Consider the following 18,374-nt stretch of genomic DNA (forward strand, 5'->3'; position numbering starts at 1 on the left):
TTCATAAAGAAGGGCCGTGTGCACACCTTTGGAGAAGCAAGAACATAACAGCAAGGAAGGGAGGGAGGGCTTGTGCCACTTGGCAGCTAGGCTTTAGGGATAGGGGTAAGGAGAAAATCTACAAGACTTAAGAAAAAGTGGAATCCCTTGAAAAAGAAAAGGGAAATAGGGTGGGTCCCTGGGGACAAAAGTAGGTAGATACTACCACCTGAGTTGGGCACAGGGATCCCTGGGACTTACAGAAAATGCCAGGTAGTTCCCTGAGCGTATTGACTAGGGCTATTTGTCCTCAGCAAGTATGAGACAGTGGTATAGTTGCTCATAGGAATCTCAGAGCTTGGGGTATCAGATACTAAAGAGTGGCTCAAAGAAATTGGCTCTGAACCCAAGCCCCAGGGGAGCCCAGTTAAGATTTCCTAGGGCCTGGCGGTTGTGACTGGGAGTTGGGTTTCTGTTAAGATTGCTCTTAAACTATGAGATTAAGCAGGAGGTGATAACACCAGATTTGCATGTTGAAAACTTGCTCTGGCTGTTGAGTGGAGGATGGATTATACAGGGATCAGATGGGAACTAGTGGGACCTGTTCAGGAGACTCATCCACATTCCAGTAGTAGATGTGGGTGGCTTGGCTTTGGATTCACTAGGTGTGAGAAATTATCTTCCCTCTGCTAAGCACCTGATGCTTGCTTATTTAATTCAATAGAGTTAGTAGCTTTAGTATTATTATAGTCAACCCTCTGTATCTGCAGGTTCTAGATCTGCAGATTCAATGAACTGCAAATTGTAAATATTTGAACAAAAAATGTAAAAAATAATACAAAGTAAAAAATACAGTCTAATAATTACACAGCGTTGTCATTGTATTAGGTATTATAAGTAATCTGGAGATGATTTAAAGTATACGGGTGGATATGTGTAGGTTATATGCAAATATTACAGCATTTTCTATAGGAACTTGAACATCCACAGATTTTAGTATCTGCAGAGGGTCCTGGAGCCAATCCCCCATGGAAACCAAGGACTGTCTGTCCTTGGCTGGATGAGTTTTCTAACGTGACTTCTTGAATGGTTCAAACTCAGGTTTGTCTAACCTCAAAGCTTACCTTTCTTTTCCCTCCACAGTCAGAAAAACAAGAGGAAAAGTTGAGATTGTCTAATTAATAAGCAAATAGAAATCTTTTTGAACCTTTAAATGGTTGTTTAAATGACTACACATTCTCCTGTAGTCAGCCTTTTCTTGGCAGTACAGTAATTTTTGTGAGTTAATGTAGAAGTACTGATTCAGTAAAAGGACTTGGTCATTTGAATATTTTGAGGACTTTAAATATAGATTTGACAATGTAGGTATCATGCCCAAAGAAGTGACTTAAAAAGATAAATCAATGGAAGAATCCCTAAACAATGATTTCTAAGGTTTTAGTAGAAGGACAGTGCTGAAAAGTTGTGCTCATTTAATTATATTGAAAAGGAATGGAACATAGGGAATGGAAGATGAATTCATACTCGATAATTGAATAAATGTAATTTTCCTTGTGATTCTAATTAATTTTGCTCCTAAGTGCCTAATGGACAATGCATGGCACAGTAGATACCTATCATTATAACAGCATTAAAAATATTAAATATTATTGAATATTAAAATATTGAGTGAGGCCGGACACAGTGGCTCATGCCTGTAATCCCAGCACTTTGGGAGGCCAAGGAGGGCGGATCATGAGATCAGGATATTGAGACCATTCTGGCCAACATGGTGAAACCCCGTCTCTACTAAAAATAGAAAAATTAGCTGGATGTGGTGGTACTCACCTGTAATCTCAGCTACTCGGGAGGCTGAGGCAGGAGAATCGCTTGAACCTGGGAGGTGGGCGGAGGTTGCAATGAGCCAAGGTCACGCCACTGCACTCCAGCCTGGTGACAGAGCAAGACTCTATCTCAAAAAAAAAAGTTGAGTGGTAGTTGATATAATTTTATATAATGTAGACTAAAACTTTGTCAGTTTAAACATCGTGCGTTGCCAATCTGGACAATATTGTGACACTTGGCTAAAAATGGATGTTGTTCATTGTTTTGCTTTAGTTGCTGGCTCTGTTGAGACAGAGTAGTAAGAGAAACTTGGATTTGGAATGTTTACTCCTTTGGGGAATCTCAGAGTTACCATTCTGGGTTACAGTATTTGCAGTAAGAAGTCACAGGAGTTAGTCCTGGTAATGCAGGTGACAGCAGGTGGAGACACCAAGAGTACAGACAAGGCCTGAATGCAAGGCATCTATAGAAGCTGATGGCAGAGTGCAGCCCGTGGGGCTTCCTGGTGTCTGGGGCCCCTTTATGCGAATGCTTAGAGGAAGTTGTGTGCCTAGAACATAGTAGATATTCAATTAAAATATAGATTATGTGTCAATTACCAAGTATGTAAAACAAAATACAAATCTGGAGCTCACTGTGTTTCCTTTTATAACTCACTGAATCCTCTTAGTACCCAATGAAATAGGTACTACTATGATCCTTACTTTACAAATGACAAATTAAGATACACAGAGGTTAAGCAACTTGCCCAAGCTCCTACAAATAGTAAGTTGTATGGATGGGATTTGATTTCAGAGAGTCTAACACCCAAAGCTGTTAGATTTGCTCTTAAATGTCTCCCAGAACTGCTTCTCAATAAATATTTGTGGATTATTGAATTGAGTGTCTAATGCTGCGACTTTTTATGGTAGAATACTGTGTTTGCCTACGCAAGGGGTTTGGGAAGCAAAGCTGTTGAAAGCTTTTTTGGCATCTCTTTTATTGTCTATAATATTGTTAGAATGACCACATCTGCTCTTAAAAATAGCAGTGTCTGAAATCCACCCTCTCCTGCACATTCTCTTATTATTATTATTTTTTTCTTCATAGGACTTGTCACCATCTAAGTTGATTTTATTTGTTGTTTTGTGTGCTACTACCACTGGAGTGTAGGCTCCATAAGAGCAGGGACTTTGCTCACTGTTCAGTCCCCAGGATAGGACATGGCTGGGCACAAAGTAGGTGGTCAATGCAAATATGAAATTGTTTAATTAATGAAGAAAATTAATACCAAGTTCATTGGTGCTTCAGCTTGGGCATCTGAAATCCTTGAGCCTTTCAAAGGAATTGCCGATCTATGCTACACTTGCCACACTGGGGCATCAGTGGTTTAGGGAGTTACAATGCCCAGGCTGAGTTCTTCTAGTTGTTAATGACGTATGGAAAATTCTTTTGCTTGAAGTTAATGAGAAAGACCTCTGACTTCCTTACAAAATGTGCTGCAGGCTTTCCAGAATCCTGTGTGCTCTTGAAAATCTCCTCTATTCATTATAAATCTGAATTTGATAGGTTTCTGCCATCCATGAGAAGCTGGTGCCTATATTCAGTTTTTATTGCCCATATACCTTATTGTAGGTACTTGTGTTCGGGGAAAAACCTTATATATCTGGGTAGGCTACAGAGTCAAAGAGGCTTGTCCAAAGTGTTATTTGTGGTAGGTGAGTGACACTGCATCAGCATGTTTTTCTTTTTTATTGGCCTTTGGCAGTCAGACTTTTATGATTTATTGAATCATAAAATGCATGTAAACTGTAAACCTGCTTTACTCAGTTTGTTTGACTTTATTTGGTAGCACTTGCTCATGATGATTGAGTTTGGCCCCCAAGTCCAAAAGACTTGAGTTCAAATTGTGGTTCTGTCACATTCTCTCAACCACTATATCAATTAGGACTGGAATTGGTTGGAATATAGTGGCTTTGACAATTTCATGTTTTGCTCAGGCGAGTAAGTCCAGAAGTCACTAGGGCCCCAAGAAGCATGTAGACTTTAAGCTTATGGTCCAAAATTTGTGCCAGAGCTCCTGCCATCACTTCTGCATTCCAGATAGCTGGATGGAGAAAAGGCAGAAGAAGAGTGTGCTTCCTTCCTGGAAGACTTGTAAGACTTACTGATTATATCTCATTTACTAGAATTTGATCATACCGCCGTTCCTAGCTGCAAAGGAAACTGAGGAATATAATTTTTAAACTAAGAAACAGACTTGTCTGCAACTACACTCAGTCATTCTTCACATACCGATTTCTCTCTGGGTCTACTTCTCTTGGGGTTATTAGCAGGGTTGTTATTCTCCTCTGCTTTGCATAACTTTTCTTTTTCGTATAGTTTCTTTTTATTCATACTTGTGGCTTTGTAAATTTAGATTGCCGTGATTCTTCATGGTTATGAAGTTATTTAATAGCTTTGCTTTTTGTATTCCCTCAGTTTTATTTTGCACTATGAACTGCTTCATCTTTTCAGTATTTTTCAACTCAAATTTAGGAGAAAGAGAATATGATTAGGTTAGCCTGGCCCTTCCTGCTAGACCACACCATGGTTGTTGATCAGCTACTAAGGCTAAACTGCCTGCTAGTTCAATCAGCTGTGGCGTCTTGCTTGTGGGCCTTTGCATCTAAAAGGGTGGGGAGGCAAAACAGACTCTATAATGTGACCATGCTAAGTCCCTGACAAATGGAAATTCCTTTGGCAGGGAGTTAGAGATAAGTCTTAAAATGAGGATGTTTTGTATATTGATATGAATACATTTTAAGTAGTATGTAGATTGTCAGTTAATAGTTATCAATAATTGATATCGGACTGAGAAGCAATTATTTGCAAAGACTAGGAAGGTGTCTAGGGCATGCATTAGCAACCCTCAGGTGCTTGCACATTATGGGATGTTTCTTGCTTTCACTTTTATCTGGAATGCTGTTTTCTTCTTTGCTCCTTTGAACTTGGATAACTCTCAATCTTTTGAGACTCAAAATTCAGGAGATGCTTCCAAGTCTTTCCTGACATGCCTATAAGAATGAGTTCGATGCCTCTACTCTGTTTCCCTAAAGCCCATTGTGCATACCCCTGATTGTGCTGAACACATTTACCTTGTACTTGTCGGACACAGTTATGTTTCATTACTGCTTTCTCCTGAACTGGAAGATCACTGATGCTAGGGTTTGGTCTTCTTTATCTTTGTATACTTAACATTTACCTAGAAGTGCTTGCCACATTAAGGATGCTTTGGGCCAGGTACAGTGGCTCATTCCTGCAATCCCAGCACTTTGGGAGGCCGAGGTGGGAGGATCGCTGGAACCCAGGAGTTTGAGACCAGCCTGGCCAACGTAGTGAGAACTCATCTCTACAAAAAAATTAGCTGGGTATGGTGGCATGTACCTGTAGTCCTAGCTATTTGGGAGGCTGAGGTGGGAGGACTGCTTGAGTACAGGAGGTCCAGGCAGCAGCAAGCCAAGGTTGTACCACTGCACTCCAGCCTGAGTGACACAGTGAGACCCTGTCTAATAAAAAAAAAAAAAAAAAAAGCCCTGCAATTTTTTTTTTCGTTTTCTTTCTTTGGACTGAGTTTTGAAATTCCCAGTGCCTGGTCAAAAGTGAAGGAATAAATTCTCTAAGGTAAGTGGTACTCATTATTTTACTCTGATAAGTTAGAAGGGGATTTCTCTCCCTCCATACTTTTGAATCAGAATTTTGAGAACGAGAACTATTCTTACCTTCAGCATTTCAGCCAAAATCTGCCTGGATATTACATATTATTTTTTAGTGATGTTTTATAGAAGATGGACTAACATTTTGCTGGATGAAATCTATAACTTCTGATATGATGATTTATGCTTTCATTTGGTTATTTTTGCTAGATGACTTTTCAAATCTCAGGTTATTTCTTCTAGATGGCTTTTCAAATCTTTGTGATTGAATTTCACAAAGAGAGCATGTGCTAATGATGATGATTGTTATTTTTTAATAGGGAGAGGAATGATTCCTTTTTGAATACTGGTTGAACTCTTACATATTCCATGCATGGACATTTGTAGATTGCTTGGAAGTATAGATGCTCTTGGGATGCTGTTGGCACTGTTACCACTGAAAACATTTTTAGAAAATGTTCAGAAGCCAATTTTATTAGCTTTGCTTTAGATTGCAAATGTTTCTCTTTGGGTAGATTATCATCATCTTTTTTCCTAATTTGAAGAAGCTATAAAATATATGCTGAGGAGCAAAATGCTCTACATTTTGTAAACAAATCCTCATTTTATTTTGTAATTAGTTAAAAAAAAACTTACTTTTTTCCCATTTGGGGAAAATTACTTTTGAGTGTACTCAGGGAGTTGTTAAATAATGCACTGTTAATGTTTTCAGTGACGATATTAACAGAAGGAGATTCCAGTTCTGAAGTAGGTGGCATTTCCAAGTGTTTATTTCCAATCTGGAGGAGTGACTAAAGCATAATTGACAGACATGACCTTTACTCGGAGAGGATTTCACCCACGCGGCACTTTAGCGTTCCCATGTACCTTGGAACCGATTATCACTCTCTGTATCCCCCATTTATTGCATCTTTGCCTTCAGCCCATTTGTCTGCTATTGAGAGGAAATGCTGGATCTTTGTTAAACTTACTTGGAAATAGATGATCCAACCTAGGGCCTCATTCAAAGGGGTTTTACTGCTCCCCTATGCCCTTTCTTGTTTTACCAGTTTTAACATACTACTTGCAGGACTCTGAAGAATTGGCTTGGCTGTCTTAACTTTTTAATTTTCATCAAGCAGAATTATAGAGGAGAAGATAATATAACTGTCATCTTGCTTTGCATCAGGATGAGGGATTGCACAGGACATCAAAATTAGAACTGTCAACTATATTGAGTATAAAAAATAGCTCTCTAAAAGAAAATTGTGTTTATTAACCCTCTGATGGAACTCAAATTATACCTTGATATCATTGTTTTGGACTGTATAGTAAATAACATTCATTTTCTGCCATCTTGTTGAAGTTTTGTTTTCTCCTTTATTTTCATGCTTACCTTTGAAATTTCTTAGGGGAAACAACAATAAACTGTAAGTAATCACATTAATTTCAAATTTAGTGTTCTTTTTCTTTTTTCTGTCTTAGGCATTCTTTTTCTATAGACCTCTCTTAAACAGATTGTAACCAATCTGTCTTGTTTTTGACATCTTTTTTGCTATTTTATTACATGAGGCAGCAAAGAAGATGAGATTTGTTTTTGAAATAATATTCTTTACTTCTTCCTCAGGCAAGTCTAGATGTAGATTTGTGAATATCACTGTAGAGGCTACTGGGCCAGAGTTTATCTGGGATAGAAAGTCATTCTTTTATTGGGAATAGTTAACTACTTATCCTTCATTCCAAGTTATGCCTTATGTCTCATGGGTTTACAGTTAAAATAGTTTCTTGCAAATATAGCATCTATACAGGGAAATAATATAATTTTTTAAAATTTATTACCAGTTCATATACTGTGATCAAAGGAAGTTTGCTTATGTTTTTAAATATCTCTATGTTTCCGACTCCTAGTAATTAGAGGGAAGAGGCCGTTGTTGAGAACATTATTGTTAGAATGAATTTACAAGCTGGTGCAATAGACATGCCACCTGGCCTGAGGTCGGATGTTCAAGGATAAGGCAGTATTTGTAAGGATTAGAGGTTAGAGAGAATGAGGTAATATGGTTAGTCAGAAAAAAAGTTACACAAAATAAATTGAGGGTTTTCAGGGTAATAATTTTAGCAATCCCAACAACAATACTTGTACTTTTTGAGAATATGAGAAGGAGTGGAAAGCAGGTTTTTAGTAACTAAAGAGTAAATATTTCTCCCTCTTTAAAAGATAAAGCTCATAAAAAGAGTTATTCTCTCATGATAGGTGCTAGAGCCCTTTCATACGGCACTGGGGATACCTACTTTTTAAAAACTAATGTTGCTCTCTACTGCTTAGGATTAGATTAGGCTGTGAGAAGCACACAACAATTTTTAAACAAGTTAGAGGGCTGGGCACGGTGCTCATGCCTATAATCCCAGCATTTTGGGAGGCCAAGGCAGGTGGATCACTTGAGCTCAGGAGTTCGAGATCAGCCTGGGAAACATGGCAAAACCCTGTCTCTACAAAAAATTAAAATATTAACTGGGCACGGTGGCATGAGCCTGTAATCCCAGCTACTTGGGAGGCTCAGGTGGGAGGATCACTTGAGCCCAGAATGTTGAGGATATAGTGAGTCCAGATTGTACCACTGTACTCCAGCCTGGGCAACCAAGTGAGACCCTGTCTCAGGAAACAAAAAATTACAGGTTGATTTCTATTTCATAGACAAAGTCTGGAAGAGGGGGGAATGGCAACTCCACAGTCATTTGCATCTTTGGGTTCTCTTATCTGTATGCTCTACTTCATGTGTCCACTGTTCTCATTGTGCCCTCACAATCCAAGATTGTCACTGGAGCTACATTAAGTCTCTGTTACAGCCTGGGAAAGAAGTAGGAAAGGCAGAAGAGCAAAAAGGGACCCTTCTCAGAGGCAGTTCCCTTTAAGCATCTTTCAGTTATATCTCATTTTGAAGAACTTAGTCACAGGACAATACTTAACTCCAAGAAAAGCTGGTAAATCTTTTATTCCAGGTGGCATAAAATACGACAGTAATCTTTCAGTTGGGGAAAATAACTTTTCCAGCTTACTCAGAGTTGTTCAGTCATTCAGTCATTTACTATTATGTTAAAAGGTACAATTTGGGGTAATTTCCAAAGGTAGATGGGAAGAATGATCTTGGACAAGGTAATGAGCGTTCTTAGTCTTGGGCTCTGAGGACACCAGGACATGGCCCTGGTTTGTTTTCAGTAGTGTATTTCATTCTAAATAAAACCAATAGTGTTACAGTCATGATAGTAATAACTTCATAATAGATGTGATCATGATCCCCAGTATGAAATCATCAGCTATTTGTTTTGAACAATAGCACCATTGAATGTTTGGAATTATTTGAAGGTTTAGATTTTGAGTTTAAGTGCTTCACGTAACAGATTGTCTTTTTAGTTTGATTTTCCATTGCTGTAATTTTTATATAGCCTTTGGCTTTCCAGTCTTTTCTTTATCAAATTCCTTCAATCATACAGAGTTCAGTTTCTTGTGGATATTGTATGAAGAGGCAAGAGCCTTTGGCAGAATGGGTCTGATGCGACTTGTTGGTCTTCCTCAAGGACTGCATCTTTGGAAGTCTTTTGGCTCGCACAGAAAGCCAGGGATCCTATATCTCTGCCTCCTTGCCACAATGGATAAAACCATGATTGCTGAGATTTATGACATTATAAACTTTAGGGAGAAGCTTTAACTTGTCAAGAATAAACCATAATAATAGTGTTCGACTGTATAAAGTTAGGGTTATTTTGACTACATACTAATTTAATGTGCTAAAAATATTTCTCTCAGTTGGGGAAAATAACTTTTTCTAAAGAAAGGAAAAGAAACCAGTAGTCGTGTTTAGTATGCATGGTTTTGTGAGTGGGCATGTGTTTTAGGAATCTGAATTTGATTTTGGAGTTAGAAGTTGTGAATTCTAAGTTGAGTACTGCCATTGATATTCTGAGACCAAGGACCTCAGTCTTCTATCAAAATTTAGCCCATTCATAACTTTCAGCATTTAACTATGAGTGTTTCCTTTTTACAGAGATTTTTTTTCTATCTATTATAAGGATTGTAGACATTTATGATCTAACAAGAATTGAACTGAAAAAGAAGTGCTTAAAAAGCTACTTATAGCAGCCAAATATTTATCATTAAAATGGGATATTAGAGCAAGATTTGAAAGAAATGAAATGAAACCATTACAGTAAGTTACACTCCTTAAATGATGCTCTTGTATTAGAGGTCAAAATATCTGCCTTATAGTCCCAAGATAAAGCCACGTGCCCCAGACTTTATTATCCCTATCTTATTTGAATTAGCCTAGAAAACAGATGGAAGAAATTCAGCCACTTGCTCATAAAACAGATGTTGGAATATAGCAGATTTTCTTTAAAGAGGGAAACAAGAGCAAGGGGAATGAAGACAGTTCTTTGGTACAAACATTTTGTTGTAATCTCTTATTCTTATTTTAATCTTATAGAAAATGTCTGAATGTATCCAGATCTCATTTGCTGTTTGTAGAATTGGGATTTACACGGTAAGCAATGTATATTTTTGTGGTACCACATGTTGTGAAAAATAAGTGAAGACCCTAGTGTTGGAAATCATGTGGAGTGATGGCAATTACCCTCTACTGCTGATGGGGGTATAAATTTATACAACCACTTTGGAAAGTCATAAAGCTGAACATGAGCATATCTTGTGACTGAGCAATTCTACTCCTATGTATATAGCTCAGAGAAATTGTTGTGTAATTACCAGAAGACCTGTGTAGGAAAGGTTCCTAGTAGAAATATTCATAAAAGCAAAATGTTAGATGTAATACGAATGTCCATCAATAATAGATTGGATTAAATAATTAGGGAGTCACGGATTACAATACAGCAGCAAAAATATATGAAAAAATGATTGTATGAATTACAGCTTGTAATAACACACCGTGGATGTATCTCACAAACAATGTTGAATGTAAGAAACAAGTCACGGGAAAACACATGGAGTACAATTTCATTTCTATGAAGTTCAAATGCAGTAGAACTAAGCAATACATTGTTTTAGGGTTACATATGTTGATAAACTATAAATAAAAGCAAAAATTCGGATTATGATTACCTCTAGGGTGGTAATTCTCAACAAGGGGTGACTTTGCCCTCCAGGGGGATATATGGAGACATTTTTGGTTGTCACAACTGGTGGTGATGGTGGTGGTATGCTACTGTCATCTTGTGGGTTGAGGCCAGGGGTGTTGCTAAGCATCCAAAATGTTCTGGTTAAGAATTATCTGCCCAAAATGTCAATAGCCTGAGGTTGAGTAACTGTTCTAAAGCAGTGGAAGGAAGAAAAAGTGCTTTAAAAGTTATAGTAGGCCAGGCCCGGTGGCTCATGCCTGTTATCCCAGCACTTTGGGAGGCCAAGACGGGCAGATCACCTGAGGTCGAGAGTTTGAGACCAGCCTGGCCAACATGGTGAAACCCTGTCTCTACCAAAAATACAAAAATTAGCTGGGCGTGGTGGTATGCACCTGTAATCCCAGCTACTTGGGAGGCTGAGGCAGGAGAATCGCTTGAACCCAAGAGGTGGAGGTTGCAGTGAGCCTAGATCGTACCACTGCACTCCAGCCTGGGTGACAAGAGCGAAACTCAGTCTAAAAAAAAAAGTTATAGTAATATTTTGGTTTTTAACTTGAATTATGAGCACAGAGTGTTTTTTTATGTTGTTCTTTAAACTATATATTTGCTTTATATACTTTTTGTATGTAGATATTTTACACTACAACAACAAAAATAAATGTTTTAAGATGTTTGGGGATTTAAAATTTTTTTTCTGCCAGCCTGTGTCAGTTGACCCAAATGCCTTGAGCTCATTTCTTAACTTGGGATTTTGGAGTGTATCTATGTAGATGAGCATGAAGGACTTTTCTAATCAGATTAAGTGATAAAATGTCTTGACATTTTCCCTTTAGAGGCCTAGGGAGGGGATTTGGAGACTGTAGATGGGAAATATAGTGATACTTACTTTTAAAGACCAAATTATTTTCTAAGTAAGGACTTAAAAATATTTACGTGAATAATCATGTTTACTCATCTACTTTGTACAGAAGAACATGTATATGTGTACATAAAATGCTTAAGGAATTTGTTTAAAATAAATGATGTAAAAATTCTGAGTAAAAGATAGGAGTTAGATAGCTTGTGAGTTAGATAGCTTGTGAGTTCCTTGAGGGCAGGGAGTCTATCTTGTGTTTGTCTTTATAGCCTTTACAATACCTTGCGCAACATCTGGCCCTTGGCAAATGCTCAATAGCTGTATGTCCAATTATATTAAGTTATAGGGAGAATAATTTTTTGTTTTGCCTTTGTTTGAATGTAAGAAAAAGCAGATTTTCTTACGTCTCCTATCACCTTTTGTTTTAGCTGTCTCAGATGAGTAATTGTCCCCAGTTAGATGAATAGGTTACTTGAAAGCTAAACACATTTTTTAGTTATTTTATGTGAAGTTAATTCCTGAGTCTATTTTCCCAGATCCTCTGAGAAGCAGGTGCCAAGTTGGGATTTGCACCGAAGTTGGGGAATGTTCATGAAGTGGAAAGAGGGAGGAAACCACAAAAGGTAGAGAGAGCCTTCAGAACATGCTGTAGGTCTGACATCTGTGAAGGAAGAGTGGGAAGGAAGGAGGGATGGGGAAGAATTTTACAATGTCATGTATTCCTGAGAATTCTTGTCTGGATGGATAGGGCTTCCCTAAGCAACGGTGCCTGTTGCTGGAGTTTCGCAACAACAGCAGTGATTCTAGTACCTCTGTACACTTGGGTGCTGGCTGGCAGCCCAATAGAAACACAATGTCTGCATGAATACCATGGTAGACCTGATGCTGTGGCAGCAAGAGGCCGTCAGTTAGTTGTGCTTCTCTAGAAAGGGAGCTCTGACTGGCATATTTCCATGGCTGCCGCAGTAAGCCAGCACAATAAGGTATTTCCATCTATAACTTGGGAATATTGGAACTGCTGATATCAGAAATTGTATGTATGCCTCTTTGAATACCTAGCACTGAGCCTGAGCCTGAGACCTCACAGGTGTTCAGTCTCTGTCCCTGCTTATTTAATGAAGAAAGGCTGGTCATGGATTCATTCCAAGGCAGATAAAAATCGGCCCTAAAAGGAGAGAGTGTGATGATCTTAATTGTGTCCCACACAAAATTCATATGTTGAAGCCCTGACTCCTAATGTGATGATGTTTGGGGATGGGGCCTTTGGGAGATAATTAGGTTTAGATGAGGTCATGAGGGTGGGGCCCTCCTGATGGGATTAGTTCTTTTATAAGAAGAGACACCAAAGGGCTTTCTTTCTCTGTCTCTCTGCCTGCCGTGTGAGGACATAGGAAGGTGGCCCTCTTTAAGCCAGGAGGGGAGCCCTTAACAGAAACTGACCAGGCTGGCACCCTGCTCTGGGACTTCCAGATTCTAGACCTGTGAGAAAATAAATTTTTGTTGTTTAAGCCACCCAGTCTAAGGTATTTTGTTTTGGCAGATTAACACAGGGAGGAGAAAAAAAAATTCTTGTAAATTACAGCTAACATAAACAAACCAGAAAACAAAAACAAAAACAAACTCTTATTAGCTCCTGTTGGAAATAAATGCTGAGTTATAAGGAAAACAAAAAGTAGAAGAGGAAACCTAAAAAGATTATGAGTTGGTTTATGGGATGAGAAATAGTGTTAGATTGTTGAGCTCAGTTGTTTTTCTAGGTGCTTTTAATGTTATTGCCAAATAGCAGCTAGTTAAATACTTAGAAGTTAAGGAGCAAAAAGCAATATATTTTACATATTAGGAATCCATATCTGAAGTGAACAAGACCAAATTGGAACATATATAGGACAGAGACACTGAAAGCTTCCTAGGTTAAGTGTGTGATATACAGGTGAATGTATGCTACCATTAAAAGGTTTAATAAAGATCATTACTCAGAGACAACAAAGGATATCCAGTGCATGCCGTCCACCTTTCCCACTGAGGTTTGGAGTAGACAGACCTTTCTCCAGACCCTGAAAAGCAGTGATGCTTATTTAAAGGGCCTTAACTCAGGAAGATGTGGCAGGAAACTTAAGGTACAGGTAGAAAAACTTAGACATTATCAGTGGTGGAGATATGAAGGCTTCCAAAGCCCAGAACAAATTGAGACAGAGGGAAGCAGATAAAAAGCAACAAACAAACAAACAAAACAATCTTTAAAACCAAGCCTCTGCTCCAAGGAGATAACTCTCTACTTATGGCACAGGAGATAGTGTTATTATCCTAATGTAATGTAGGCATGTATCACAAAGAAGTAATTTAGTTTCTGAAACAAAAGGAGTTCTGTTATATGGATCTGTTTTGGGTCTTAAGCAACATTCATTTGGTTCTGTTCAGGAGGAAGGAGGGGACATAAATTTAGGCCAAGAGTTTATAGTACAATTGTGGTTCTATGATTTTATGAAATCCTGGCAATGAAAACAGGCCATGCTTAAGAATGTGATCTTGAAGTAAACCTTCTACAGTCAGGCATAGATGAGCTCCAGGCCAGAGAGACGCACAAGGGCATTGCTTTGGAATTCTCTTAGGAATGTCAGGGTAAGCATTTTCCAAAGGTGTTGCACCGAGACTTCTCTGAGTTGGGAGCTATAATACAACCATCATGGAGCCAGAAGCACAATGGTGGGCAATTAGCTGGTGCTGACAAGAAGCAGGTTAAGGGAGCAGTGATAATTTTTGCTTCTAGTGACCTTTCTGTGGGTCGTGGACCCTTTTGGCCAACATTGAATGGACCAGATGAGTGAAGCTAGGACCGGTGAATCTTGCCCTTCTCCAGGAATGGTACTGTTTGAAGCACACTAAAGCCACAGGGGTGACTGGTTTTCTGTACCCAACAGCTGCATTAACTAAAATTGAAACAAGTGATGGAGGTTTGACCTAAATAATACCAGGAGAATATCCTGCATGGTTAGAGATTTTGGTTATCAATAAGAGCTTTAAAAACTCTTTGAATTCTTCTTTGGCCTTTGCAGAAATTATTGAATGTGTTTTACTAGCAGAGAAAGCATTCATCCTTCAAAACAATAACAGTAAAAATGGCATTCAGTTTCAACTTGAGATGAAGAGTCATTTGCTAGTGGGTATAAATCATCCTTTTTATCTAGTTACAAGATTTGCTTGTACCTACTCATATTCAATTTCTGTGACGTCTTTTTTGCTGGGGGAGGGAGGCAGGGAGAGTTAACTTTGTGATTACAATAAAAAGGCAAAACAATTGTATGTTATTATTAGTATTACTACTGATAATGTTAGTAACAATATTATTAATAAGATTGTATATTATTAAAATTGCTTATTTTCATTTAGCTCTTTAGGTCTGGACAAATCCTACCCTAATTCAGTTGGGTTATTACAATATACAGTACTACATGTAAGGACACTGTATTAGTTTCCTATGGATGTTGTAACAAATTATCACAAACTTTGTGGCTTAAAACAACATAGATTCTCTTATAATTCTGGAGGTCAGAAGGCTGAAGTGGGTTTCACTGGGCTAAAATCAAGGTGTTGGCTGAGCTGTGTTCTTTCTGGACGTTCTCGGGAGGAATCCTTTTTTTGCCCCTTTGAGCTTCTAGCAGCTATCTGCATTCCTCAGCTCATGGCCCCTTCTGGCAATGGCATACTTCTAACTTTTGCTTCCATTATCATATCTCCTCTACGACTCTGACACTCATGTCTCCCTCTTTATAAGGACGCTTGTGATGAAGCTGGGCCTACATGAATAATCCAGAAGAATCTCCCATCTCATGATCCTTAATCATATCTGCGAAGTTCCTTTTGCCATGTAAAATAACATATTCACAGTTTCCCGGGATTAGGAAATGAACGTCTTGGGGTTGTGATGGTAATTGACTCTATGGGGGACATTATTCTGCCTACCATAAACATCAAAGAGGAAAGTATACTCTCCTCTTAGTACAATCTGTCTTAGTACGATCTGTACTTGGTACAGTACAGATCTGTACTTAGATCTGTACCTAGTATGATCTTAGGACTTAGTACAATCTGTCCTCTCCTAGAGAAAAAAGAAAACCAGCATAGCCTAGTTCTAATGCTGGGTGTAGAATGTTGTCATCATATATAACACCAAGGTTAAAAATTTACCAGATAGATCGGAAGTCTTGCACTCTGCAAACACTGGTTCTAGCAACAAATTAAAGAGCAGATTTAATATATGACCATTTGGTGGGGAGTGGTATTAACTGTACCTGTTTATTATGCCCCTTGGAGATTCCAGCATAAGCATTTATTGTAAACTGTGTGGAATGCTGAGATGTCTGCAGTCATTATAAAGGAATGAAAAACTCTAAAACAAAGTGATCCACACCTTAATTACATAAATTCTGCATAATCATACATTTTAATGATTTGAGTGGAACTGAATTAAGATGTCGGCTTGGCTGTTTTTATAAAGACCAAAATAATAGTAGCTTAAGTAGAATAAGTTTGTCATATAAAAATCCAAGCTGGCCTGGCATGATGGTGTGTGCCAGTAGTCTCAGCTACTCAGGAGGCTGAGCCCAGGAGTTCAAGTCCAGCCTGGGCAGCATAGCAAGAACCTGTCTCTAAAAATAGTAATAAAATAATATAAAATTTTAAATTGAAACCAGTAGTCACTTTGGAATCTAGCTCTTTGCTTCATGAGTCGGGAGCTCAGGCTCTTTCTAGCTTGTTGTTCTTCCATTGCCTCAGTGGTTCTGCTCATGTGCAGGCTGCAGGTGGTTCACCACTCCTGTATGTTTGTTTCTTCTGCGGGAAAGAGAAAGTGGAGACCAACTAATTCCCTTCTGTGGGCATGATCTGGAAATCACAGACACCACGTCCCCTCACATCCCAGTTGCCAGAACTTAAGGCACGTGATGATACGCGACTACCAAAGAAGCTTGGAAAGGTGAACTCTAGTAAGCATCCAAGACTCTGGGGGTTCTACTGCTAAGGGGGCATATAGAATGGATATTGGGGACAGTCAGTCATCTTTTTCACAAGGAAATGAGCTAAGGCAGTTTGATCTGAGATTCAGCCAATAGACGGTGCAGTGTACCTCAAAGACAGTGTGTAGGCAGAGAGTCAGTGTTGCCTGTAGCCATTGTCAGGCACACACTGAATGAGCACATAGTGTGGCAGCAAGACTGGTTTTGTGTTGTGTGGCAAATCTAGCTTCTGGTTGGATTGATAATTGAGACTCTATGGGCCAAGATTGAATCTAGTGTTTTCTTTATATCAATATAGTATATGTATTTTTGCCCACAGGCACATGAACACACATAGTTAGAGTTGTTCCTGGCAGTTTTATTTCGGTGGGTATAAGTGAGGGGTTATATGTTTAATAACCTAGGAAATGAGAGTTTATAAAGGTCTTTTTTTTTTTTTTTTGAAATGGAGTCTTGCTGTGTCACCCGGACTGGAGTGCAGTGGGGCAATCTGTGCTCACTGCAACCCCCGCCTCCTGGGTTCAAGCAGTTCTCTTGCCTCAGCCTCCTGAGTAGCTGGAATTACAGGTGTGCGCCACCATGCCTGGCTGATTTTTGTATCGTTAGTAGAGACGGGATTTCACCATGTTGGTCAGGCTAGTCTGGAACTCCTGACCTTGTGATCTACCCGCCTCGGTCTCCCAAAGTGCTGGGGATTACAGGCATGAGCCACCATGCCTGGCCTAAATGTTTTCTTTCTTACCTCTAGTAAGCAAAATAATGTTCTCAAGTAGAGTGAGAACATCTGGCTAGCATACCACCTTTCTAGCAGGGGAATTTAAAATTTTAGGTTTAATGAACCTATTGAGAGCCACAAATATCCCTCCTAATTTCTATTTTTACAGTAAAATAGTTACACTGTGAAATACATAAGATTGATAGGACTGCTGTATTTTTCTTTATCGTGTTTTGAAATTAGAGTCCAGGCAAGAACAAGATAAAATCTGTTTGGTTTAGGTGTTTTATTCTGGGGAATGCAGAATGTATCCTTTTCTCTCAAGATCAGGACTTCTCTGCCACATGCCTTTGTTATTCCAGCACAAGTCCCCTTGGGTGGCCCTTCGGTTGAGTCTGACCCAGCATGAGCCCACTCTCTTTCTGCCCCTTAACCTGCTCATGCCCTGGGCTCCTTTTTCTCAGTGACTGGCACCACAGCCCATTCAGCTGCCAAGCCAGGAACTAAACTCAATCCATAGTACTCCCCTGCCTCATCATCCTAGCAGTCCCCAAGTTTGATCTCTCCTACCCTAGTTGCCATGCCTCTCTGTCATTACCTGGATTCCAATGCCAGCATTCTTTGCTTAGAAAGACCTAACGGCCTCCTTTGAACTCTAGAGCCTTTCATCAGCCAAAGTACATCTATTGCACTGTCTTAGAATTGCCTGGTCATTTTTCTCTAACTCACATCTCACTGTAAGCACAGTGAGGACAGTGACGATGTTAGTCAGTTTCTCTGTTCACCTCCCCCAGCGTCTGGTAGCTCTTCACCATCATCACGGTCATGATCACCACTGACATTTACCGAGCACTTATTAAGGGTTAAGCTGTGTCTGTGCTAAGGCTTTTATAGACAAACTCACTGAACTAGGTATAACCTTTTGAAGAAGGTACTGTAATATTATTATCCTCATTTTACTGAGAGGACATGGCATGGTTAGATGTCTTTTCCACCTGGTAGAGATAGGATTTTGAGGCAGAATTTGATACATTCTTAGCCACCACACGCTGTTGTTATCCGGATAGTAGGTATTCAATATGAATTTATTGAATTTAATCTGGAATAACTTCTCAACATTTTTTGTCTTTTATTCCTTGACATTTTTGAAGAGGCCCAGGCCAGTTGTTTTGCAGAATTTCTTTCAGTTTAGATTTGTCTAATTG

The 18,374-nt window shown here is 39.0% G+C and overlaps 1 protein-coding gene and 1 long non-coding RNA gene across 5 annotated transcripts in view; both read left to right on the top strand.

Moving 5' to 3' along the window:
- Positions 1–12,066, top strand: part of LOC111541648 — a 28,577-nt gene extending 16,511 nt beyond the window's left edge. The window contains exons 3-5 of the long non-coding RNA XR_002731335.1: positions 6,869–6,886; positions 9,938–9,994; positions 11,979–12,066. This is a non-coding gene — a long non-coding RNA (uncharacterized LOC111541648). The remainder of the gene's footprint in view (positions 1–6,868; positions 6,887–9,937; positions 9,995–11,978) is intronic.
- ARL15 (ADP ribosylation factor like GTPase 15) overlaps positions 1–18,374 on the top strand; it is a 460,776-nt gene that overhangs the window by 19,149 nt on the left and 423,253 nt on the right. The window lies entirely within an intron of this gene.

Source organism: Piliocolobus tephrosceles, chromosome 4 (genome assembly GCF_002776525.5).
Source record: "Piliocolobus tephrosceles isolate RC106 chromosome 4, ASM277652v3, whole genome shotgun sequence".
Taxonomy (NCBI): domain Eukaryota; kingdom Metazoa; phylum Chordata; class Mammalia; order Primates; family Cercopithecidae; genus Piliocolobus; species Piliocolobus tephrosceles.